This window comes from Zonotrichia albicollis, chromosome 2 (assembly GCF_047830755.1).
Source record: "Zonotrichia albicollis isolate bZonAlb1 chromosome 2, bZonAlb1.hap1, whole genome shotgun sequence".
Lineage (NCBI taxonomy): Eukaryota > Metazoa > Chordata > Aves > Passeriformes > Passerellidae > Zonotrichia > Zonotrichia albicollis.
Window position 1 is genome coordinate 26,297,440 of NC_133820.1, and position 26,505 is coordinate 26,323,944.

Here is a 26,505-nt window from a genome sequence, read left to right on the forward strand (position 1 = left end):
AAAAGATGGGCTTACCTTTGAAATCCTAATAAATGACAAAATTCTATAAACACAACATATATATATATATATACTGGTTATATATATATACTGGTTATTGATATGAAAACATGTGTGCTGTAGATTTATGTATTAAAACTGCCCCACTAACTGCAGTAGCTTTGAAGAAGTGAGATAATGTGAGGAATTGAGCATATCCTGTACAGACGAGATGTCAGAATGCACAGTTTTCTGATGCAGTCAGTAACATGTCAAGTTAAATTAACAGCCTGTATATGATGTCTTGGCTTTATGCTTTTCCATCTCTGAGGAGATCCTCTGGGTTAGGTGCAAGACTGCTGTCAAATTTCCCAAGCTGATTAAGAACTCTCACTTTTCCATGGCAAAGGAACCATAAAACCTAGAATGAGACTTAGATATGCAGAAGAGGCTGCAGAGGATGTGGGTTATGTAAAAACTATGTTGGGTTTTGAGTTGGCAATCATTTTCTTACTGCCCTTTCCTTTTTCCTCCCATTTGCTGTGTTTTTCAATATATTTTGCTTCATACAACGTGATAAAAATTTCAGGAAAAGTATTTGCAAAGTGCCCAGAGACCACTAAGTCTCAATTTAAATGTATTGAAAATAAAACCAGAGCCAACTTCTGTCTCATCTCTGTGTATATTTGCAGGGATGTGACCATTGTCTCAGGCCCACTCTTTTTACTGCACGTGCCAGAGTTATGTTGAAAGAAAACAGGGGGATGATTAGTACCAGAATTAATCATAGTTCAGTCGTGCTGTGATATTATCTGTAGGCATATCAGACATACACTATATTTATATGGAACAACACTCACTCACACATTATGAATTCTGTGAGAAGAAGCCATATGACCAGGAGAAAGTAGCATTTTTAGAAACTGTAACTAGCACAGAATGTCAAATGTGGGTTATTTGCAGTACAGACTGGGTAAAGTGGCAGAATAGGCAGAACTCACGGTGAATAAATTGGGTATTGCTGCTCAAATAGAGATAGCTGAGATTTCTTTTGTCTTTCTTGGAGAGGAGCATCTTCTCAGTGACTTCAAGATCACAAAGTTTGCTGCTAATGCACTGAAAGCAAAGAAATCAGACAGAGAGCTTAGGGATGGGGATTGCTTCACAGTTTGGCAGCATTTGGCTGTTCCAGCCCCACACTGCCCATCCCTGTTCCTGCAGTGCAGCTGTCCTGAGGAGCCACCTGGCTCCACACCAGCCTCGCACTCGAGAAGAAGGAACTTCCCCTGCCTTCAGAGGCCAGCAGGGACCACTAAATGTCACTTCACCTGACTGGGATCTCTGGGCACATCTCCTTCAGTAGCAGAGCAGCACACAACACGGGGTGTTACTCTCACAGAGCTTCAGCCTGTCCAAGTGCCCACAAGATTCCTGCAAAGTCCTGAAAGAGCTGAAATTACAGCAGAGCTGTGTTCCTTTCCTGAGGCTTCCAAACAAACACAGATCTGGGCAAAGCCCTTACGTGTTCACCTCTAGGAAGCTTCTGAAGTAACTTTAATTGCAGTTTAGTTTATTCTCTGTGTAACTTTAATTGCAGTTTAGTTTTAAAGTGGGGAGCACATCAGGCAGCAGGAGAGCATCTGCAGGATGATCCCTCCTCCCAGGGTGGCAGGTCAAGGGGCAGCAGCCCTTTGTTCAAAAAGGGTCTGTACAGGTTACACTGCTGCATTTTTCCCCTTTAACTGCAATAGCAGAAGCAGGTAGGTTGTGCTGCTGCTCTGCTGTGTTTCCCTGGCTACCACAGAAATGTGGTTGTTTTACTTTCCCCAGCCTCTTCTCACTAGTAATAAAGTAAAGGAACAGTGCGTCCTTCAGCGATCTGAAGTGCTAAGAATGCAAAAGACTCTTTTCTGACAGTCTTTTGTCTTCTTATGCTTCTGAGTTTGCCATTAATAAAGATTGGTTTTTTCTCCCAAGCACTAATTTTCAAATGAATTGTGGTTTTGTCAGCTTTACTGATATAATGATTTAGTACAGAACACTGCCCAAAGGGTTAATGGTGAATCTAGTTAATTTACACTGTTGATTGTTGGTAGGATGTGGTTTGGGAATTCTTTTTTGGTGGAGAAAAAACCAGGGGAAATAACTGTTACAGTGAGATAAATTCCAGTCAAAACATATCGGTAAATACTGCATCATGGCAGTAACTCTTCAGGGAAACTAGAGGGCAAACTTCTAAAGTACTTAGAGCTCTGTAAACCTGCAATTAGGTATCTCCTCAGCTTCCCAAAGAAACGCTAAGTGCCTCACTCCTTGGGGCTGGCATGTTTAATCAGCTAAATGCTTTCAAAATACTGCCCTGGGAGGGCTCAGGAAGCCTGCTGCATAAAAATAATAGTCATTGCTGTGTGTCAGCAGTCAAGCAGCTCCTATTGTAAGTCTGCTGATTATTATACCCAATATAACTGAGCTGTCTTTTGCCTATCCCTCCATTTGTCTCAAATTTTTGTGCCATGAATTGTGTCTTATTGACTAGAAATCACTGTGGGCCAAATAGGGGCTTATTATAATTATTATTATCTTTATTGTTGTATGTGTGAGTATTGCTTAGCATCTACATGGGGCTTGGCTTCTGACCCATTCATAAAAATTTTTCATTTCCTGTGGGTCAGTCTTTGTGTCTGGGGGAAACTGGGTATACAGTTCATTTTTAGAGCTTGTAGCTGTCAAAAGGGATCTTGAAGGGCAGCATTAAAGTGTTTGGCATCACACACCTGAATGAAGGTGCAGATCAATGCAGCAGGAGACTGAGATGAGGCAGAGGCTGGGGAACCAGTTTGGGAATGCCAAGTTTATGTTATTCTGCAGATTTAGCCCCTGCTCTCAGCTGAACCACAAGGGAGCAGGAATAGCTGGAGTTAAACCATACTATTTACAGTTTTAAAAATTGGATATTTCACCTCTGATATGGGAAGCTATGTCCAGCAGCTTCTAAATGTTAGGACTGTTGAGCAGGGATTAGGGTTTTTGAGTCTGTCAGACCTGAAATTGCTGACCCTTGGAAGCCCCCAAAGCCAAAGAGCAGCACCAGCCTCCTGGGCAGCTGCTGGGATAAAAACCTGGCCAGATCAGTTATGCTCAGTGTTCCATGTTGCATCAGGAGAACTGCTGAAAGAAAAATCTTTCCATAAAAAGTTATATTTTCAAATCACAAAACTTTCCCAGTGGAGAAATGTTCCATCAGAAAAACGTTGGACCATTTTGACTCTTGGCATACTCTAAGGTACAAAAACTCCTTGCATTTTAAATAAATTTCAGCAGCCTCAGCCCATGCCAACTCTCAAGCAACAAATCAAGCAAACTCGGCTTTTTCTCCAGTAATTATCCAACCTGATAATTCTCTTGTCATTTCACCCTTTTGCTTCACTGAAGGAAGAAAGGGTGTGTTTGCAGCACACCAAGATGCTGTTTGCTTCTATTTCCATTTCCCTGCAACTTGAAATTCATAAAAAGTCATGATCTAAATATATATATAATTTTAATCCCAAAGTAAGCATACACTAATAACCCCAAAATCAATTACCTACAGGATACACATGATTAGACTTTGTTTTATAAAACTTTTTTTAACATAGTCGTTTCTAAAATCAACATAAAATACGCCTATTTTTCAGGCACACACATAACAGTCTGCCTTGCCAAAGTTTGAGTACATGGCTTTTGAAAGTCTAACCAGTCAACACCCAGTGCTTAGACCTTTCTTCTCAACCATTAAAATTGTATGAAAATGGAAAGCATTTGCAATAAAAAAATGAGTGGCAGAGCTAGGATCCTGGACAATATGTGAATTCCTATGGATAACGAAATAAAAATCTTTGGACAGTATTAAAGTCTGATAGGAAGTGAAAAATCAGGCAGTATGGAAGCTAAGGGCATGTTTATGACATGTTTATGTCTTTGTCATTGCATTTGAATTAACATACTGTACAGTCTGCCTTATAGTGTGTTGCCTGAATTTTATGATTCATAACAATTTTCCTCATACCATCTCATAGCTACAAAATTATGTGTGGTTGCAAAACAAGGACAGCAATGCTGAATCATCCTTTTTACATACCAGTAAGCCTCTGAAGTAGCCTACCTCACTTTAAGTATAGAGGAAAAAAACTTGGTATTGATCTCTTAATATTTGTATATTAATAATCACTATTAGGCTTCATGTTCAGGCTTGACTGATTAACTGATGCTTATGTGAGTCATTTATCAACTCAATGTTATTTTAATATGTGCTTTTTGTCATTAAGTTCCTCAATTTCTTATGAATACGAGAAAGCCACAAATGTCAGCTGTCAACAAAGAACCAACAGCACCTTAGAAATGCCATTAGTGAGGGACTCCATAGGAATCAGCAGCATGCCAAATACTTCACTTTCCACAGTCTTTGTCCCTGCAGCTCTACCATCTCCGGCAAAAAAAATAAAAAAATAAAAAAATCCTTAACCTTTTGCTTACCATTTCCTAATTTAAAAAATGCAAACAATATTTGAACCCTTCTCTGTATATGAAAACCATCCAGACACAAAGCAGTGCTGCTTAGCACTGGGCATGTGTCTCTGGAGGAAATGCCAGCTTATCCGGAGTTTGAAGTGGCAGCCAGCATGACAATAGCAAAAGACATGAGCATTCAGGTGTGAAATCATAGAACCTTCCCAGCAGCAGCATTTTGCTGTGTGATAGGTTGCATTTGGATTTGTGAGAATGTTTCATACATAATTTCAGGTAAAGCTTTAATATTTGATTGGAGAGCCAGCACAAATGAAGTGCCAGTGTAAAAGAAGCTCAAGGCCAGTGCCTCCTCCAGAATCTCTTTAGTGCAAAACAGCTTGAAAATAATTGCTCATAATTTAATTATGTAATACAGCTGTGCCTTTTAGACTTCACACGGCATGAGGCAGAACAATCTTGAGGGTGACAGCCCACCCCTAGAGTGACTTTTATTACACTCTTTGAGGGCCTACAACAGGACTGCCAAAAGGATTCACATGGAAGAGTCTTTCCCCTACTATAAAAATGTCAGTAAAAATAACATCATCTTTCTCCAAATTTCAGCCTCCCCAAATCAAGTATTTTTCTAGCAAAACAAAACCAGGTGGCCTGAATTTTCCAACAAAAGCACAAAATATCTAGGTGTTGCCATCTTATTGCAAAAGTCTCCCTTACCTTCTCGGTGATTTCTCATGGTCACCTCCTCACAGCACTGACTCCTTCTTCATCTCAGTACAAACAAACCTCAGCCCTCTTCATAGCACAACCAACAGACTCTAACTCTCTCCTCACCACATTAACCCCCTCTTTTATAGCACTTGTCTTCTTATTGGACACAGCTGTGGCCTATTAAGGGCAGGCCTGTTCCTAATCTTTGGTTATTAGTACAGCTGCAACTCCTCAGGTATGAGACTACCTTCTGCACTATCTTTATTTTCTTACATTCTATCCCTCCACATCTGGGGATTTTCCATTTCCTGAGAATGAATCCAAATTTTTAACCTATCAGGCCCTTTTGTCAAGAGGCTTTGATTTGTTTGATTTACAGCTCTCTGTCCACCCCAAACAACATTTCTAAAAGCTTGCCACAGCTTGCCGCGTTCAGCAGCTCAAGTGCTTGATGCTGGGGGTCTGGTGCAGACACAAGCATTAAGATCATGATGAAGTTTTCCGTTCCAGGCTGCTGGAAGGTTTGCAAGGCTGGGAGGTTCCTGCCCAAGCATGCCCATGTGTGCCAGGCACGGCTGGGGCTGCTGAGTCTGAGCTGAGCCAGGCCTGGGCTCTGCTGGGCCAGGATCCCGCAGCACTGGGTGAGAGGGGCTGCCACGAGAGGGGCAGCCAGGGCCGGGGAGCTGCAAAAGGGCTCTGGCAGGGTTGGGGAGCTGCAAAAGGGCTCTGGGAGAGGGCTGGGGAGCTGCAAAAGGGCTCTGGCAGGGTTGGGGAGCTGCAAAATGGCCCTGGTCCCCCGATTGTGCTGTTCTAAGTGGGATGTGAGAGGTGTGACAAACAACTGCTCACTTTGAAAATTTCAAGAGGTTTAATGACAAAAATACAACGAAAGTATTGTATAAGGAAAAATTCACAGTGCTGGATACCATGTGGTTGGTTCATCTTCAAGACGGACGCTCAGTCTTTTATACCCCTGGGGGTTGCATCAGCCAGCCCTGGCTCCTCCCAAAGTCTGTCAGTCAGCTCTTCTTTGCCATTTACCAGTGGAGACTGCTTTCTTGTCACTGGATTGGAGGTCAGGTGTTGCCATGCCTCACCCCCTAATCACCAAGCTTTTCCATTCCCACCTGCCCCATGCAAGGGACACGTGTGCAGCTTCTTTGTACCTGTCCTGGACAGCCCAGGCTGTCTGATGGCAACAATACAGGGGGGAAAGGGGACTAGGGGGAGAACAGAGGACATCTAAACTACAACAACATAACTACACATCACTTAAGCTTTTCTTAATATTCATACAACAGTTATCTTTTAATTGCGAGAGCCAATCATCTCATTATCCATCTATAACAATGGCTTTGGACCAGGGCTTGGGAGCTGCAAAATGCCTTTGGTCCCCTGATTGTGCTGTCCTAGGTGGGATGTGAGAGGAGTTGGCTTTTTGGAACTGTAGTGCTTCTGGTGGGCTCCCTCACCATCCAGCCTGAAGGCTGTGGCCCCACACTCTCAAGGCACTTCTGAAGCAATGCAGTGTGAGAAATAGCTACTTGCTTTTCACAATTTTAGAAAGGTTTATTAAACCTTATCAAAAATACAGCAGAAGACTGAATAGAGAAAATGTTACAGGGCAGGGAGCAAAGGGTTTTCCCCACCATGCGCTCTCCCTCCCACACAATGGAGGTTTTGCCTTTTAACCCATCCAGTTCTGTCCATAGACCCCTTCTTCTCTGTCCAGTGGTGGAGATCTCTTCCTCAGATCCTGACTGGAGGTCAGATGTCACCACAGTGACAAGCCAACCCTCCCAAATATCCCAACCCTGGCTGTTCCTTGATAACAATGCAACAAGGTAAAACATAACTATAAATCTATAAAACTTTTCTTAACCTATATACATTATATTTGTCTGTAAATTGTGAGTGTCAATCATGACATTACTCATCTCTCACAGCAGGAATCCCGTGGTGTGGCTGTGTAACAATCTGACCGCGTTCGATCTGGTTTCAGGGTACAGCACCAATAATGTGTTCCTGCCCTTACTCCGGCTGCAGACACCTCTGAGGTGTTTCCCCACATCATCTCTGGGCTGGGTTGCCAGGTGCTGGCTGCAGGGAGCCTCTGCAGCAAGAGCCCTCAGCACCACGCACATTTTTCTCCTAGCTGGAAACTTATTTTCAGAGATATTCCCTGGCTGGAAAACCCCAGTCAGACAATTAACTCTCAGGGAGTGGATTTCATATTGCATCACTGCTCTCAGTACAAGAAAGATGTCCCATTGTTTTAAATGTCACAGCTTTCTTTTACTTCCTCTTTAATATTTTTATTGTTTATTTTGGGGTTTTTTGTTTGTTTAATTGCTTTTCTGTACCGAATATTTTACCAATCATTATTTTATTTGTATTAACACTTCATCTGGTCCCTTCTGTACAGATCTTTGCCTTATAGACATCAAAATTACCACTCCATAATGGCTCCTAGCAACCTCTTTTCTTTTTGATCCTACTCCACCACCCAGGTGCATTGCTACTGGCTATTTTCCACTCTGTGCCTGCAAGCAGCTGGGTAGTTATGGTTATTATTGGAGAAATCAATGGGATTTGTTGCACCTCAAAGGAGGCAATAAACACTTTGCAGGATCAGCCATTAGGCTTTGGCTTCCTTACTGATGAATTTGCCACAATGATGATTACTGAAGTTTCACTGTCTGCTGTTATGGGGAATGAAAATGAAATACAATTAAACTGTCCAAGAAATCCCTCTCTAATCTCACTGACATAAACTTTTTGCTACTTAAGCTGTTTAAGTCATTTGGCTTCATTAACAGACAACTTGGGTATACTTGCTAATGTGGTCAGGATGACACTGACAACCGTGACCAAGCTGTTGAGTGATGCCTACACTGGAAATCAAATGCTTTTTAATGCAAAGATTATATAGGTGAATGAGAAGCACTTAATATAAACTCAGAGAACAATTTTCCCTATATTGACAAATAATTGCAAAGGGTAATAATTATAGGCACACACCTGCATGGACTTGGCAGAGCTTACTGAAGAGCTAGAAAGGAAAAAGGTTTTTATTTTTTTCCTTCAGAAGACACTAATTTAAAAGGTAGAAAGTGCTGCAGCATAGTTCTAATTAACAGAGGTAAAAAAAGCCACTGAAGCTCCTTATCAACAACTTTAATCACAGCATATGCTATATGCTGCTTAATCTTTGCTGGCCATTATGAATTACAAATTGCCTCATACAGTCCCAAAGCAACTGAAGATGGTTCTGCAGAATCTTTTTATAGGGGGGACACTTTAAGCTGTGAGAATTTGTAGTAAAAATGTTAATGAAAAGCAGAAAATTGAATTAAAACTTGAATTTAGTGTGAGGTAAGCATTTGTTACAGCCACTGTGCTTTAAACCTGTACAGGATAGAGAGAAAATGTAAAGAATAGCTCTAGAAAAAGTCATTGCAGAAGTAGTAATAATACAAATAACAGAAAGTATACTAGAATTTATATAGGGTTTCCTTTGTAATAGCATTTTAAAGTGCTCTGCATAATCAGTCCTTTAAAATTCAGTCTCTTTTTTAATTACTCAGATATGATAAACTTCAAAATACGTTTTACCAGCTTTATGAAACTGTTGATTTTTTATCTTTCTAGACAATGTATTTGTATCAGCATTTGTAGTGAATCCATTAGCTAAAAAACCCCCATGCTCATTAAGGTTCTATTTCATGTAAATGAGAACTGGCAGCCCAGCATAATGTTTTAGGCAGCTTTCTGATCTCAGCTAAGAAATGCCCAAACAAAAGTAAAATTATAAGTGGTAAGGCTAAAGAGATGTGGAAGTTCAGAACACATTTCCATGCTCGAGAGGCTGTAGTGTTTGCAGCCCACTACAAATCCCAAAACTTCTGAATTAGTACTAGTCAAGAGATAGAGATATTTGTTTGTTTTTCACTGGAAATGCTGCTATCTGAGGGGTTTGGTTTTTTTTTTTTTCACTTTTGGAACTACTACTTATTGCAAGATCTTGGGCCACATACCTGTGGATCATTGGCATCGGGGTTCCACTTACAAAAAAAAGGCAACATAATAAATGACAGGTATCTTGTCTTTATGGACATTAGGTCTTTTGGAGAACACATATTTAGAATTCAAGTTGACCTGAAAGACTATTTGACAGCTGTCATTTCAGAACCACTGAGTGAAATTGTGTCATTTCCAAGTTCCTTTGGTGCCAAATCTTTGTGTCAGTGCAGGTAACAAGAAATTTTGATAACAGTATAACACAAGGAATGTTTCCACCTGACTTTTCCTGTGTTAATAAAAGGGTCTATTGTGTCTGGCTAGACCTGCTGTTACACAGCACTTGGCTGCAGCTCCTTTGTGTGTGCACTACCGAGCTGCAAACAGAGAAAGGGTCAAAACCGTCCTTCACTCCCCAGGTCACTCTGTCTGAACCGAGATTAAATTAGAGAAAGAACATATGCATGCCAAAAGGAGCAGATGACTTTCAATTATTTCTTCATAGTGAAGATAGCAATGTTTGTTATTTAAAAGACTATTTTTGTGTTTTGGTAGAAAATATTTTTTGCCTAGTGTTCTTTGTCCGACAAATTGGAAGGATAAAAATTCTGACCTTTCTCTTTTTGGTTTGAAACCCTGCATGTATGTGTATGTGCAACCTACATTTCAGTTTTCAGTTGCTTTCTTACATATTTTTATTGACTGTAGGTAAAGGGCAAAAAAACCCAAAGGAGTTAAAAATAATTTTTTAAAAAGGCATAAATTTTTATCTTTCCAGGGAATTTTTATATTTCACAGGGACAATGCTCAGAAAATATAATGAGAGAAAACATATTTTAAAAGACATATGATATATGCTCAGGTATATGAGAGCTGCTCTCATTATCCTGACAGAAATATAACAAATGTGTTGAAATAATTTGTAAAAAAACCACGCAGGAAATTATAATAGTTGAATTTAAAGTAGGATCTTTCATTTAGTCAACCAGATATTGTTGGAAAGGAGTAAAGGGATGAACTCCCTCCCCTCTGCAACTTAAAACATCTCTCTGGCATCCCATCACAGTATTAATATGTTAACCTGGAGCACATTTGACTTCCTACTGCTTCCTCTGGCATCTGTGTGGACATTGATCTTGATATGACATAAATATTAAAGGAGTTGCATGGGAGAAGCTGACTGCAGCAAGGGCTGCCCATCAAAGGGAAGTGAGGGGAGAGGAATTAAAGCAGATCCCCTGGCACTCCAGGTTACTGTCTCCAAAAGGTCAAGGCTTTTACCAGATGTGCAGGAGAATTAGAGAGTCTAAGGAGATAGTCTGGCTTTATTTCACCTTGACAATTCACTAGAGCAATGAAAAGAGACATGTCCCTGGGTTTACCTTTTGCCCAGGTTTTTCCTTCTGTAGAGCAGTGTGTTTGTAATTCTAGGCTAATTCTGCTTCAGACTCACAGACGTTCACGACCTCTGTCCCCTTCTTACCTTACTGTAACTGATACCCTTTTCATTCCCAGTGTGCTATCTGCTGGGAATGGCCAGATGTCTTTTAAATGACATAATGGGAACAAAACTCTTTCCTAGGACTCCTAATTCCATAAGAAGTCATTACCTGCATTTCCCACTTGCACTTTTGGAGGGGCCCTTTTTATCAATTTTTCCAAATGGTGTAGAATTTTCCCCAAGCAGCCATACCTGTTGTTCTGTGTGCAATCCACCTGGTATGTAATAAACACTTTCAAGTAGTTTGGGATCTTTAGAGTGTGGATGACTTAAATCATGATCCACAGCCTGGCTTAACAGTATTGTGAAGACAAGGGCCAGTTCACCAACTGTGGACTCCCTGTCTGCTCCCAAATAGAGCTCTCCTTGCTGCCTCTTTTTGAGGGTTGCATTTATGGCTGAGGTAGTGGTGAGTAAGAGATCTATAAATGGGTTCTGGTGAGGAGTAAACATCATGTGGTCGTTCACTTTGGAAGCTTGTTGAGTGGGAGGCATTTACTGAACCTTGGTGCACTTGCTGTAATCACTGATCTTCTTCGAAGTGCTAATGTCTCTTTCATCCTGTGTAAAGCTACTTCTTATAAAATAGGATGCCTTAACAGAATTTTGGGGTTAAATATATAGGGCTGGGAACTACTGAAATAAACAAAAAAATTATTCAGTGCTCAAGTGATTTATGCATATTCTTTAATTATATAATATTAGCACCAAATGTGGTCATTTTATTGCATATATGGAGATACAGCCAAAATCTGGAGGGATTTCATATTTCTTGTTCTTTCAGCTAGCATGCTCTCTAAGAACAGAAAACACTGACAACTGGAACTACTAGTGTTTTTTTAAGAATAAATATTTTGTGTTCTTGCTGTTAACTAGTTGGGTGTGTTCAGAGAATAAAAGGGAAATGCAGCATTAAAAACTGTAATTTTGAAAAAGGAAAAAAAAGTGAGATTTTTGCAATTCATTTCTTTATTTGCATTTATTTTTGAAGCTGCATCTGTGTTGAACAGCACATACATTAAATAATTTCTTGTACAAAAATAGCTACTGCTTTTTTCTGTGGTCAGAAACCTCAGGGATCCAGTCTTTTTTATTCCAGAAAACAACACTGGCATCCAACCGACTGCAATCACAGCCTTGCACATTCTCACTCAGGGAATGGAGAAGGTCTTAAGGGCTGAAAACTCCTCTAATTCCATGATTCAAAGTGTTCCTGAGCATGTACTTATGTCCACCCTTAATCAGGACAACATTTAAGCATTTGTTCTCAAGTATATTCTGTTTTTAAATGCCTGAGGGTTGTTTGGGGCGAGGTTGATTGGAGCAGTGAGGGAGTCTGGTGATAACCTGCAGCAGCTGAAAGAATCACCAGAGAACATAACTGTGAGCATTGCTAATGTACCATAAGCAACCTATTTTTGAGTTTACAGGCTCCCATGGCTCTCTGGAGGAGTTTGTGCTCTAAAAATAACGTGCCTTTGGGAGCTGGGACAGGGAGAATTGCAGCTGGCCAGTGGGAGGTCTGAGTGGATTAGAGCATCACAGGGAGATAATAGAGAGTCCACTGACTGCAAAGGGAGCTCAGGTAGTAATTATAAGCAACCAGAGAGCAGAGAGTATACCTGAGAGAAAGATGATAATGTTACCAGGTGTTAAAATAGCACCACTTGCAAGCAGCATGCTTTAGACAAGATTTTAGAAAAGTGGGCTTGATCTTCCTCAGCACCTGAACCCCATGGAAATATTTATCATGGCCATTTGGTTTTTGTTTATTTTGGATGGCAAGTGGCATCATTCTTGGGAACTCTAGTTTGTGGGGTTTTTTGCTCCTCCTGCTAACTAGCTACTCCTGTAGGCACATGGTCTCCTAGAAGGTTGGGTTTCCTTTGGTTGGAGCTGCTGTGTCCCAGTTGGGACTGGAAGAACTGGACACAGCAGGTCTTTTGGTGGTCCATTGCCTAGTGAGAGACCTGAGTCATGGAAGAAGGGGAACAGAGAGGTGCTTGCCTGGCTGGATGGGACGCAGTGCCACTTTGGACCTTTCAGTCCTCAGATCATGAAGGTGTTAAGGGATTTTGATTTCAATGGGAGCTGAAGGTCAAAGGTGTGGGAACTATGAGGAAACAAAGAAAGGACAAAAAAGTATTAAAAAAATGGAGCATGTGACCAAAAGTAATCCCATCAACCAGAGTACTTTTCTTATTAGCAACACAGTTATACAATTTATAGCACCTTGCTGTTTTAGTTTGTAAACTCACTGATGGCTCCATGGCCAGGCAAGGGCAAGAGGGCCCTTGCACATGGCCCATGAATCCACCTTGGCCCTCATGAGTGGAGAACAGCTTCCCCTGGGACAAGCAAAGCCTCTGCCACACTTACAGACTGCCTGACCCCCAAAACCACCTCAGGAAAACACTCCAATGTCCTGCTCAGGTCATTGCTCAGGGCCGTGTCCAGTCAGGGTTTGAGTATCTCCAAGAATGGAGATTCCACAACCTTCCTGGGCAACCTGGACTAGTGTTTGACCACCCTGATGGTAAAAGTTTTATTTCCTATCTAGATGAAATTCCCTTTATTTCAATTTGTGCCTTTTGTCTCCTTTCCTGTCCCTCAGCACAGTGGGGAAAGTCTGTCTCCATCCTTTTGTACCCAAAAGCTTTGTACACACCTTCTTTGTATTACCATGATCCCTGGGTGCTTGATGTGCCCAGCACAGGGTGGCTGTTGTGAGGAACTCAGGAAGTAAGGACAGATAAAACTATTTAAAGAAGATAAGCATGTAGCTCCCATGCAAGGCAGATGCGTCCTCCAGAGTGACACCTGCAGAAAACACAGCCCTAAATCTAAAGTGATGAATCTGCTAGAAGGATACAAAAAAATATAATGCAATCCTGAAATCCAGAATGCTAAATTACAGCTGTCCATCATGCCACAATCCACCCACGATGTGTTTGGAGGCAGAACCTGTCACTGGCCTCTTTCAGCAGAAGGATCAGAAAGCGCTTGTGATGCTGAGGACCACACTGTGCTCAGATTTGCCTGCTGTGCCCCTGCACAATCTTTCTCCTGATCCCGGGCTTGAGCCCTTGAGTTCAGGCATAGCCAGAAATGTTTTATTCACATACCACTTGAAAACAGCCACCCTGTGATACTCAGGAACAGGCACAGAAGAGTTTGAAAGAGAAAGGAGGATAATCCTGAATGCTGAAACACATGGAGAGTGTGTGTAGGCAGGAGGTAATTATATAGGACAGGATTACTTGTGCGTGTGTATCCCAGGGAGCCATCAAATACAGCCCTAAAGTTGGGTTTTGTTTTTGAGAGCAGAAAGAGAAATACCTTAAATTACCTGACTGGAAGGAAATTTCAGCTGAAACAGAGCAGTGCATTGCCTTACTGAGCCCAGCTATGCGATGGCCCTGTTGTTTGATTGCTAATGGCCACAGAGTGTTGGTAGCACTACTTGTGGTGCTACGGCCACTTCATGGAGGCAATGACTGCCCCTCACTCTCTTTCTAGACAAGTTAATTAACATTTGATTTCTTTATTTAAAGGTTACCATCACTTTCAAGCAGTCAGTGTAAGCTGTGCAGGGTTTCTCTTAACAGCACCTCTCTTCTCCAGGGAAGAGTTTCTATTGAAAGCAAAGCCATCCCAGCCTTTTGAATATCCCTCCACTGTTTGCTCAAATGTGCACAGCCTGCATGTGTTCAGGAGCAGAGCAAAAACTCCCTTCATGTAACATATTGTGAATATAGAAGTTTGTCATTTTTTATTCTGTCCTGTGACTTTTTCTCTGTATTCTAAGCGTTTATTGAAGGTTCATGAGTTCAACAAAATTTACCAAAGGTAGACATATTCCTCCACTTCAAATACTTATATCTTAGCTGATTAAACATGGTTGCTGAGAAAGTTAGTGTCTTGACCTTTTGAGAGTTAATTGAAAAACCTGTTTTCAGGTTTTCAATATTGAGCTGTCTAGAACCACTGATATCAACAGCAACCATGGTATTTCTTAACTTCAAAGAGAGCAGAAATTGGCCCTATGCTGGGCTTCAAATTAGCTGTGACTGTGCAGAAAAAAGTCTGTAGATGGGTTAAAGGAAATTGCTCATCACTCCCCAGACAGAAGCTAAGTACCCCCTCAACCTTGCTTTAAATAAATAAAGAAATAAATGGGAAAAGAACACAAAGGATACTTTGCTACTATTTCTAGAATACTGTCCTTAGTGCTGGTCAGTCATGAGAATTAAAGCAGAAATAGGGAGAAGTGGAGCTGTGACAAAAGTAGTTACAGAAAGATAAACACTACCAAAAGAAGAGGGCTGAAAATTCCCAAGGACCATTCAGTTTGGATGGAATCTCACCAATAAAGACTCTAATGGGTAGAACAGAAAAGGCAAGAGAAGAGGATAACCAAAGCAATAAAAAATTAAAAATGCACAGACATATATATGTCTATATCATTAAGTAGTATTTAATGGTAAAATTAAATACCATTTTGATTTTTATGAATTGATGCATCCCTGCTCCCTGCAGCAAAGCCACACTGCTGAGCCACAGGGCAGGATTTGCCTCCTGTGCCTGCTGGAGCAGTGGCAGAGCTTTCCTGGGGCTGAGCCCCACTCAGGGTCTGTGCAGGGCTGGACCTGCCTGCCCCAGGCTCTGCTGGATGGGATGGGGTGGGATGGGATGGGATAGGGCAGAGCCCCAGCACCCTGTACCAAGGGCAGAACTCAAAGCTTTAGAGGCCTCAAGTCTTGACAGAATCATGAAGTTTCATCAGACAGAGATCTGGAGAGCAGGTGGGAAAAGCTACTGGATCACAAAGATTTGTATTTCCTAAGCCTGGCTGTAAACCAGTGCTGTCAGAGAAAGAAAAATTGCAGGTGTGTGTCGTCCCCCTCACAGCTTTTTCTGCATGATCTGAAAATACCTGTGAGTGCACTGATAATGATTAATTTCTGGTCTTGTATTTGTTGCACAGGTCTGACAAGTGAAACAGAATGGATTCCAATGAATGGAGAAAATTTCAAATATTTTATATATTTGTATGAAGACTACGAACTTCCCAACTCTTCAATACCCCATAAGAAGCATCTTCTTTGTACATTTATATCAATGTTTTCTCCTTGTCCATTTTGTTTAACATAGGAAAGTAGTGCTGAAATAAAACAGATCAAAGCAACTAGCAATGAATATGTGTATGTACAGGAATGATTTTGACCTGAGAATGGGGAGTAGTGTAATTTGAAGTTTGAGCAAAAATAGAAAAAACTTAAAATAATTACATCATTATTTTCTATTAATTTGGTTTCTTTCTTTTTGAAAAATGTCAATGTGTACAAAAGAGTTTTTAAATTAATTCACAAAGAATAAGTGAGTGATATAACATCTTATGTTCTGCTGTGAGCTCCTAGTTATAGAAGAGGAATCATGTATCATGTGTAATAAAGGAAATGAAAATATTAAAAGCAATGGTCTTTCTGGTGAGTTGAGCTAAATTCTTCCTTTGTTGTAGAGACAAATTATTTCTTTTCCTCTGGAATCTAAAATGCACTGCTGTTCTGATACTTATGCATTGCCTTTATACAATGAATATACAAGATGTGAGGTAGCTGACAGAAAACCTGCAACCTTTATTCAAATAAAGAGTCATCCAGCCTTGATGGAACATGTTCATGAATACAGCTTGAAGGATCATTATCTTCAAAACTCAAATCAAAAGGGGACACTGGAACATGGATGCTGGGCTAAAGTAAAGTGTGATCACAGCACCTCTTACACAGAGTGATTAATCCTTGATGCTTGCAGTACATGGACTGTACATAAAAGAACACTGATGCATATTCCATTTTTGGAAATGAGATCTTATTGTAAGAGAAATTTAATACACTGTGTCTCCATGGTCTCTTTTATGTTACTTGCTGTAAAGGGATATGAGGAGCTGTTTTTAATAATATTCTTCTAATGTTGATTGAAACTATTCTACATACTCTGAAACTCTCTGCCTGGCTCTTGTTTATTCAAATAAAATAAAGATAATTATTCTGGTTAGAAAACAGATTTCAAGTTGAATATTACTTACAATGACATCCATCTAATTCTTGTTTGCTCTATCAGATAATACCAGAGCTAACTGAAATTATTTTTGAATTTTAAGTTTCCATATATTTGCATTACTTTGTACAGGAAATTAGAAAGGAGCTGTACTCTCTGCAGCTCAATTAAAATGACATTATTGTACTTTTTGCTTTGAATATGCAATATCAACATTGCTTACTGTCCTGTTTCATCCTTATATGCTCTGATTTCCTTTAATGCATTTCTTGGAGGTGAGCATCCCTGAAAGACAGGTTGAAATGGAAATGTCAAGAGATGGAATGTATCAGGGGCAGCTTTCATTTACATCACAATGAGATTAACATGTCTGTTAAATCAAAAATGAACAGTTTTCCCCAACACTGCATTATCAGTTGCTGATATTGGACTGCATTGTTCCTGCCAGTCTGGAAATGATAAAAAGGAGAAAACACATTGATCCAAAAGCATGCTGAAGGTGAGATGAGTCAGGGCCTTGGCTTTTGTGTTCTTTACTCACTTAAAAAATACTAATTTCAGAGAACTGGGGGAAGATAAAGCCTCATTTCCCTCCTGCTTTTATAGTTAGGAAAATTCACAGTGTAAATTCCAGGGGATGGAGAGAGTTGGGGTCACATCCCAGTCTTCACACCTGATTGTGTAGGTGAAAGAAAGAACACCTACCCTGACAGAGGAGTGTGGTTCTTTTGCCAGATTTCAAATCCTTGCTTCCAAACAGAGGAGTACCACTGGGGGCCACTGAAGCATCTTCAGAGTGGTGAGGGACCAGTCAGAGGCAAAGGATACTTTTTCTGAACTTTGTCTTTATTTTAAATGACAATTTTTACACTCCCTTGAGACTGACAACTAGTGGGGAGTGGGGATCAGTGAGAACCCTGAGTTAAGTCTAAGGACTACAAGAAATCCTTTATAGAACATGAAATTAGCAACCAAGCACTAGGAAAAAAGGAGTCTGTGAAAATTCTCTGTCTCAGCTAGCAAACAGTTTGCAGCTGGCCTGAACCATCTTGTGCTAGTGAGGTTATTTTTCATCTAAGCCTCATTAAATGTTCTGACTGTAGGGTGCACACAGGCCAGTGAAAGCTGTCCCAGGCAGCTCTGCAGCCTAGTGCTTCTGGCATGGGACATTCCATCCCCCAGATGTTAGAGTCTGGCACAAATTTAGGGGAGGACTGAGGTCTTACAATGCAGAATGAGGACAGGTAATAACAGATCATGCTAAAATCATGCCCTGTCCTGTGGTCACAAGGGACTCTGTGGGAGTGAACCAAACTCACTGACAGGGTCAGTGTGTGAGCACCTCCCTGATGACCACCCCTAGAGAGTGGAGCCAGAGCAATGGCTGCACCAAAGCAAACACAGAGAGAAAAGCTCCCCTCCACCCCTGTGCCTGACCCTTCCACAGCAGACCCGTGACACAAAGCAAAATGATGGATTTCAGTGCCATTTCTGTGCCTGGTCTCCTTGTGGTGCTGGTGTGAGAGTGAATCAGAGGGACAGTTTCTGCCCCTGTGTCACCAAGCACTGGGCATGAAAGCTGGGGGACAGTTTCCTTTGTTAACTCCCTACCCAGAGCTCTGCATTGCAATTTTTTTTTTCTCCTAATGCCGAAAAAGAGATTTTGTTAATCTAAGAGGAATTGCTCAACAATGTTGTGGCAAAATGTTCTGTTTAAAAAACCAGAAATAGGTGTCATGCAGTGCCCACAGCAAAGAGTTTAGTCTAATGAGGCAGCAAGACCCCAACACAACTGGAAAGAGATCTTTAATCACTGGCTAGTGAACAAAACCACACTTTAATGATTTTTCTGGTTATCTGCACAGAAAATCCAAACACATTTAGCTTAGAGGTAAAGATAGAGGTAAAATAATAATTACTGTTCTTGAAAATTTTGAGGAGTTTGAATCTATGTCCATTGGTTACTCTGGTTTAATCACTTTCAGTTAAAAGATTATATTGCTTCTGCATTTCTGAGGCAAATAGTGTTATTTGTCTTAAAACTCTGGAGGCTTGGATTTATGCATTAATTTGAATTATAGAATTAAACTGGCAGTTTTATCTTTTCTGTGGTGGTGTAAGCTAGTAGTAGAAGCAGGCAGTTAAAAAAACCCCAAACCAGTACTTCCCCATTGTACTGCTTTACATATTGTATCAGTAAAACATCTATAGTTATATGCAACTGTGTTTATGGATGTGAGTTCCCCAAATCAGATTCTGGAGGGTTCACTGGGTTCAATGGCATCTCACCAGGACTGTGCTCAGTGTACTCACAAGGGTGATGAAAAAGGTCCTTTTATTTATCTCTTGTTTTATGCAGTCTGTAAATTATTTATGTGAAGGGATTAAAAAATCTGGCACTTTGACCATTTTTTATCATAAAAAATTGATGTTGAGAGAAGAGAATCACGGAAGAGGATCCAAGAAAAATAGTTGTATCTTTTCTTTAGCTTTAGGGGCAAAATATTGAAACAATTTTCTTTTGCCTTTGTGACTAAGTCCCAGTTTCTCTAATGTGTGCATGTTTAATTCGAGTGAGTTTTTGTAGATTAAATAATGCACTTGGATAAAAGATCCTAATTTTCGTATATGGGCTGCCTAGTACTACTGGTGCATAAATAATTACAAAGAAAACTTCCCCTAAAGCCAGGTTTTCAGTCCTCAAAAAATACTGCAGCCCCAAGATGAAATATTCCGTAGAGACAAAAAAACTGAGGGTTGGATATAAGATCAGTCAAACCTGGTAATATCCAGTTCTCCTATGTCTTTGGTAGAAGTTTCAAGCCATTTATAAAGTAAGCCCACCTATCCATATGTTCTATTTACTTCCCACTACATTACTTTGCAGTAATCTGTGAGGTGGATGCTTTCAAAGGCATCCCGCAGAAGACTGGTGGCTGACTGAAAGTGCAAGTGAAGTGAGAGTTCTCTGGCCCTGATACCAACTGGGGGTTTCTTAAGCACTGGTTGATGGTAAATCTTGTCTGGTAACTAATCAAACTTGATTCTGTCTGGATATCATACTGTGAAAAGGGATTTAGTCCACTGTATCTTTAGTGAAACTGGGATTAAATTTGTCTTTCTTACAGATGCTGCATCCACAGTGAATGTTTTTTACAGGTACTGCAATAGTTTCTGTTGAGAATGATCTTCACCTGATACAGTGGTACTTCATTTCCATCTAATACCTTCCTAGCTGAGCAATTGCAGGGTTTTAGTGGTCCATAGCACATCTCCCTTCCAACATGAGACTGGGAATCCAAGCCCTGGATCTTCTATCCTTAGCACATAGCTGTCAACCCTGTGAGGCAAGTTTGGGCACAAGGGGCAGGATTCACACATTTTTTTGGGCATGAGGAGGATCCATATGAGTAGATGTCATGGGCTGACACTGGCCAGCTGCCAGGCACCCACCAAAGCAGCTCACTCAGTGTGCTCTGCAACTGGACAGAAGAGAGAAAACATAATGAAGGGTTCATGAGTTGAGGTAAGGACTGGGAGAGATCACTCATCAAGTACCATCAAGGGCAAAACAGGCTCAACTTAGAGATATGAAGTTGAGCCTGTTTTGCCCTTGCTAGCTGATTTTGTTAGCTGATTTTGCTAACAAAATCAGAGTGGGATAATGAGAAGTAAAGTAAACCCTTAAAAACACCTTCCACCCACCCCTCCCTCCTTTCAGCTCCACCTCCTACTCCAGCAGTGCAGGGAGACAGGGAATGGGGTTATGATCTGTTTATCTCCCATGGCTTCTCCCTCTGCTCAGGGAGAGGATTCATTCCCTTGCTGCATCCTGGGGTCCCTCCCATGGCAGAGAGCTCTCCATGAACTTCACCAGCATGAATCCATCTCATGAACACCAATCCCCCTCACACTGCTGGGGTGTGGGTCACTCTTCCACGGGGTGCATCCCTCCAAGGACAGGTTCCTCCAGCCTGGGAGCAGGGTCCCTCTCTCCACAGGTCTCCCACAGGATCACAGCCTCCTCTCAGGCATCCTCCTGCTCTGGTGTGGGGCTCCCCCATGGGCTGCAGGTGGATCTCTGCATCCCTGTGGATCCCCATGGGCTGCAGGGGCACAGCTGCCTCTACCAGGGGCTCCAGGGGAATCTCTGCTCAGCATTCAGAGCCCCTCCTGCCCCTCTTTCTTCACTGACCTTGGTGTCTGCAGAGTTGTTACTCTCACTTGTTCTCATCTCGCTCTTCTCTGGCCAAAAATTACAACTGTGGCACAACTTTTGTTTTGATTTCTTAAATATGTTATCACAGAGATGTTCCCACCATCTCTAATTGGCCCAGCCTTGGCCAGCAGCCTGCCCATCTTTGGACCCAGCAGCGATTGGCTCTGACAGACATAGTGGAAGCTTCCAGCAGCTTCTCACAGGCATTTCTGTGGCCTTCCTGCTACCAGGAAAGCCAGGCTAATGCAAATCCAATACAGCAGATCAACACGTCAAGTGCAGGAGGATAGTGCAAGAGGGATGAGCCACAGAAAATGAGATCTGGAAGGTGGGGCTGAGAGGCAGAAGACAGCCTAGGTTATGTTACTGCTTTGAGAAACGGGGCAGGGAGAAGATTTACTTCAGGTAAAACAGATTAAGTATCCTTATAAGACAGATGAAATATTCTTATAAGCCGTTGGGAGAAGTCTCACGATCACTGGCCTTTTTTCTCATGGGGGCCTGACCCAGCTGGTGAGTGAGCTGCCCAGGGGAGGTGCCCTGGGGGACCTGTTGTTTGTGGACAGAGGACTCGTGGGTGATGTGATGGTTGGAGGGTGTCTCCGGCAAAGCCATCATGAAACAATAAAAGTTTTTGATTCTTGGAGACATAAGGAGGGGGGTCAGCAGAACTGCCACCTTCGACTTTGAGAGGACAGCTGGTCACAACTGGTATCCCAAGGGCTCAGCTATGGAGCCAGTCCTGTTCAGCAGAATTTGTTGATGACATCAAACTGGGTGGGAGTGTTGATCTGCTGGAGGGCAGGAAGGCTCTGCAGAGGGATGTGGACAGGCTGGATTGATGGGCTGAGGCCAGCTGTATGAGGTTCAGTAAGGGAAACTGTCATGTCTTTCACCTGTGTCACAACAACCCAAGGCAACACTCCAGACTTGGAGAAAAAAGAATGGAAAGCTGTGTGGTGTAACAGGGTCAGCCTGGGGGTGTTGGTCAACAGCACCTGAGAATGAACCAGCATGCATCCAGGGGGCCAGGAAGGCCAATGGCACCTGGCCTGGATCAGCAATAGTGTGGCAGCAGGACCAGGGCAGGGATTGTCCCCCTGTACTCGGCACTGGTGAGGCCACATCCCAAATCCTGTGCCCAGTTTTGGGGCCCTCACTACAGGAAGGACATTGAGGGGCTGGAGTGAGTCCAAGAAGGTCAATGGACACTGTTTAGTGGTGAACTTAACAGTGCTGAGTTAAAGATTGGACTTAGTGATCCTGTCTTTTCCAAATTAAACAATTCTATGATTCTGTGATTCGAAAATCCCTGCTGCCATACCACTTCTTTCTTCCCAAATTTTTGAACAGATAATGCAGCAGGTTCACCCAAGCAGGTCCAGCAGGTTGGTGAAAGATATGGGCTGGATTGAACCATGAGAGAAAAATGTTTAGAGGAAGCCAAAGACTTGAAGACAAACCTTTGGATCATTATTGTTACTCAACTTAGGAAAACCATCTTTCTCCTTCCTTCCCCCCAAGAGTGCTTGTGTGTGCTGAGGTGCTGATTTGGAGACACTGGTGAGTAATGGAGGAAACAGCAAGGTTTGAATAAATAGGGCTCTGCTTCTCAGTGTTGCTGGTTGCTGTCACCATTGCTGACAAGCCTGGCCCTGACCTGATGAATTACAATGACCCCTAGAATTACAAGGGTCAGGGGAATATCCAGATTTGTGCTTTCCTACAGAAACTAGGTAAAAACCACAAATTCTTAAATGTCTTATTGCACAGTCAGGTAGCAAGTGCACACAGACACAAAATCAAATAAAACCAATAAAGTCCTCTGGCCTGTGAAGCACACAGTGTCCTCCTCCTCCCTCTTTCCATGACAGGCACGTGTCCCTGGAGCTGTGGTATGGTTTACCAGCCCTCTGGCCTTCACAATGTTCTCGGCACTCGTTGTACGCTCCCTGCATGCACATCCATATGCTCATCCTCTGTTTTTATTGCTGAAGGTTATCGAGGGCAAATGAAGGCCCCCAATGCCACTTTCTATGGCCAATTTAGAGCTCACAGATAATCTCCTGTGAGGTCACCCACCTCTTCTAAATGTCATGCACGCATGTGATCTGAAGGCCTTCACAGTCTGTCCCCATGCCTGAATGACATCCCAGTGACTCAGCCACTAACACCTCTGAATGAGGCCACCCCTTAACTCCCTGCTATGGCTGTTTCTCCAATAAAATGTTACTGAGCATCCTCACAGTAAGGGCAAACATGTGGGGCAGTGTGAGGGGTAAGAGCTCTGTGGAGATTAGGAAAATGACACTGGACAGCACCACAGAGTTGAGAAAATTCATTTGACATCAAATTCATATGGTCATGACTCAAATGGGGCGTGTGGGCTCTTCCCTTGCCTTTGAGAGGAGAGGAATGTGCTCTGCCTGTGCCACACATCCAGCCAGGCAGCTGAAATCAGTTGTTCTCACCTAAACCCAAAGGCCAGGTCAGCTGCAGCTGCAGGTGAAGCTCTGCTGCTGTGCACCATGGATTTACCACCAGCCTCCACCTGGAAAAGAGCCCCAGCAGATCAGGAGTTCTGGAGGAGCCTGATTCAGTAGGACGTGAGGTGGGACCACAGCCTCCAAAACCTCTTCCTGCTGCGGTGGAGGCAGGCCAGGAACACTCCTCTCTGTCCCTCCCCTTCCCTTCAGCAAGACCCAGGCTCTGGTAGCTCTGCTACCCTCTCCTGGGATTGCACCATCTAACCTGCTTGGCTGGGGCTTCCTGCCCTGCTGTCCTTCAGGGAGCTCCTCACACCTGTGTGGGAAAAGCCCAGTGCCAGGATTTCCAGTCCTTTCCCACAAACCTGGGACTGTCTCATCCCTCCATGAGCTTCTCTATGTGGCTGTGATTTCCTCTGTGAGGTCATTCTGTCCTGCTGGAGCAGAAGTGAACCAGCACCATGGGGAAGTGGTTTTGCATTGCAGGATTTCAGGAAACACAATGTATGTCAATATGGAGACAATTCCTCCAGAATTTGTCTCATTGTACCCCAGCAGTCTCACTGGTGTTGCATTGTCTGGCAAACCTTTACCAAGAGCACTTCCAATTCTTCAAGGGGGGGTCTCTGTGCTGCACCTCTTTCAACTTGGTATGGAACAGCATGAATCAGGAGCATATGGCTGTTGTTAGTCTTGCTTGTTGTTTTTTTTGGCTTAGTGATATTTTGCACACCTTGTTCCCTCTCAAGAAAAGGGAGAAGAAAGTGACATCCAGAAATACAAATTACTAATATCCAGAGCAAGAAATACTTCTCCTCTACCAATCTAAAAAAGAAAATTACCTGTTTTACTCATCTTTATGACATGTAGGAGAAATAACAAGAAAAAACTAGCTCTGACATCAGTGATGGTGGAGTTCGTTTCCACACTACTGCATTCAGTTGTCAAAAATACATTTTCATGGATCTGTCTCAGCAGAAGTCATGTGAAGTCATGACATCTCTGGGAAGCATCTTTATAAGGAGCAGTGATGTTGGGCACTGGCCTTCCAATGGCTCCTCCTGTGAAGAGAGGCAGTGCTTTCAGGCAGACACGTTGCATGTCCTCTGTCCTGTACATTTTCAGCTTGCTGACATGCTTAGTAAATTTTGCAAACAGCAATTATGATGTCTCCTAAGCACCACATACCAGCATGCATCCCAGGCTTTCTCCTATTTAAAGCTTTTGTTTTTCAGTAAAGCACCTCTATTTAGAAAATCACTTGTGTGAATCACCAAAGCCTGAGGACTTTGTGACTGAACACTTATTAGAAGCAGAAGATCGTTAAGTACAGCCCTCAGAGGGGTTCAAAATGCCATCTAATCTATCTCCTTGCCTCCAAGCAGATTTTTAAGGAATACATTTTTTACAGCACATTTTAGAGATGATGCCATTCATGATGGCAACCTCACAACCTCCTTAGGCAACTTGATCTAGCTTTTTGTTATCTTTACTGTTAGAAACTCTTACCTGATTTAAAGCTGTTATTATTGGCCTGCATATATTATACATATATATATAATATATCTGGGATATTACATGTTATGCCTCTGCAGGAAACATACAACACTCAGTAGAGCAATCAAATTGGAAAATTAATTGGAAAATTATGACAACCATATCAATTTCTCTCTCAGAGGTGAGACAGCAAACTCTGTATTTCCCAAGACATGATTGACCTACATGCAGGGGGGGACCTTGGTCTCTTGTGATTTTTCTAGGTCAGATGACAAAAAGAATGAGTCTTAAAGGAAAGTGAGCTGGTTCTTGCTGAACCCAAGCAAGAAGGCTCACACTCAGAAGAGCTAGTGGTTCCCAGTCCAGACAAGGATGGAGAGAAGGCTCCACCTTCTCTAATGCCACTAGAGAACAGACCAAAACTCAAACAAGGAAAAAAGGAAGAGGATAGATGACTAAAGTTTAAAAGTGAAACCCCAAACCACTTCATCATGCAGAAAGTGCAGCTCAGAACACATTTTTTTATCTTCACAAGCGAGGAGCCCAAATGAGTGTGCAGTGACTGGTGTAATTAGAAATTATGCTGAAAAGAGTCAAGGCACAAAGTTGGATTATACCTTCCCCAGCGATTCTCCTGGTTGGAATTTTTGGTCATGATGACATGAAAGGTAGGTATAAGTAATACTGATAGAGATAATTTCATGTCTGAATAGTCTTAGGAAGCTGAGACCAGTAGCTGAGTTGAAGCTTTGCTGGAGCTACATCTTCCCACCTATAGTGTAGGGGATGTAGAAGGACTAAAGTTGTTTTGGAGAACATGAACTCTTTTTTATTCCTAATACAAATTTTCACTAATAACAATCACAAGAAAATCCTTTTCTCCTCCCTCCATCCACATTTTTTAAATGAGAAGGTAATTCTAATTTCCTGGCATACCATTAGCACCCAACACATCAAACCCACCCAAAAGGATAAGCAGAAGGAAGATGTCTATTTTCATCACTGAACACATAAGCTTTTAAAAATAACATGCTGAGGTGGGCCAAGGGGAGAAGAACTTTACCTCCCATCCCTGCACATTCATCCCATAGTGATGCCTGCTTTTATGGCAGTGCAGGCTGCCCCAGGAAGCCAAGGTTAAATAGCTGGAGGTTGAATAGCCTGGCTCCCCTTGGAGATAGCATTTGTGACCTTTAGAACACTGTCCAAACCAGAAGCTGGTAAATATTTGTTTCTAAGAGAAACCCAAACAATTAAGAGCAAAAGGATTTATTGACTGCAGTGCCTTACAGTAGCAGTCTCATGGAAGAGCAGTTTCCAGCGCCTTCTGAGTGTTTCAGAAGTGCCCCTTGCACTGTTCTGAACAAATTGGACAGTTTGGTGTCACCTTGATAACAGAATCACAGCATTTTAGTGAGTAGGAAGGACACTGCCATGAGGAGCAGTGGCCATTAGGACTGTTTAGCTGCCTGATGGGACCTTGGCTTCTCACTGCTCTTTCTGCCTTTGAAAGTGACCTGAATACTTTT

General features: G+C 42.1%; 1 protein-coding gene across 3 annotated transcripts in view; it reads left to right on the forward strand.

Moving 5' to 3' along the window:
* Nucleotides 1-16,780, forward strand: part of SMPX (small muscle protein X-linked) — a 42,305-nt gene extending 25,525 nt beyond the window's left edge. For all 3 annotated transcript variants that reach the window (XM_026791851.2, XM_074534617.1, XM_026791852.2), the window contains exon 5: nucleotides 15,702-16,780. The gene's annotated coding sequence lies outside the window, so the exon portion shown is untranslated. The remainder of the gene's footprint in view (nucleotides 1-15,701) is intronic.
* Nucleotides 16,781-26,505: the final 9,725 nt, after the last annotated feature.